Below are 1,159 nucleotides of genomic sequence, written 5' to 3' on the forward strand. Positions count from 1 at the left end.
AATATATATATACAGTTTTAGAATATATCTCAATGGTGGTTTTTGTTGTTATTAAGTGCCATTTAGTCAACTATGACTCACAGAGACCCTATCAGCAGCAGATCTGAACCCTGCCTGATTCTGTGCCTTCCTTAACATCTCTAATAAAACTTTTAAGAATTGGAATTTTAGCAAACTTTTACAAAGAGATTGAGTTTTCTTTCATTTATGTTGCACATTTCCCACTCTCCCCTTCTTTTCTCCCTCCCCCAAACCATTTTGAAATGCATCTCTTTTTTCAGATTGTTGTTCTAATATACATTAAAACTATTTTTATTGGTTTTCATACAATAATTCTTTTACATTGTTTCATTCATATATACCGTGTTCCATACAATCCCTCATTTAAATTGTGCTTCACACAATCACATTATATCCCATATAATTAATTACCATTTGGCTATGCCAATTATTACACCATCTTTTCAAGTTCCCATTGAATCTTTCCCATTCTCATACCCTGCCCCATCCACCCACTAAATTCTGGTATCCTAGTGATTTCTAACGTCCCCCTTTTTCTGCCCCTTTCCTGCTTTCCCCTTTTCCTTTTGGACATTTAGCCACATCTTACTAGTTATTATTTTATTTTTACATTAATAGTTTATGCAGTATTTGTCCTTGAGACTGAGTTAGTTCACTCAGCATACAGTGCTCTCCAGCCTCTCCCGTGCTAGGTAGTATTTTTCGAAGTCATTGCTCCTGAGTAAAGCATAACATCCCATTGTGTGAATGTACCAGAATTTTTCAATCCATTCATTTGTTGATGATAATTTGGGCTATTTCCATATTTTTGCAATTGTGAATATCACTGCTATGAAAATAGGTGTACATAACTCTGTTTGTGTTTCAGTTCCAAATTCCTTGGGATATATTTCTAGCAGTACAATAACAGGGTCATACAAGTTATCTATATTCTGTTTTTTGAGGAAACGACAAAGTGCCTTCCAGAATGGTTGTACCATTTTACAATCTCACCAGCAGTGCAGAGGAGTTCCAATCTCCCCACATTCTCTCCTACATTTGTTGCTTACTGTCTTGTTAAACTTTGCCATTGCTACTGGAGTGAGATGTTACCTCATTGTTTTTATTTGCATTTCTCTGATTTCCAGTGATTTGGTTT

This window comes from Elephantulus edwardii, unplaced genomic scaffold (assembly GCF_000299155.1).
Source record: "Elephantulus edwardii isolate Elephantulus edwardi_28Jun2011 unplaced genomic scaffold, EleEdw1.0 scaffold00083, whole genome shotgun sequence".
Classification (NCBI taxonomy): domain Eukaryota; kingdom Metazoa; phylum Chordata; class Mammalia; order Macroscelidea; family Macroscelididae; genus Elephantulus; species Elephantulus edwardii.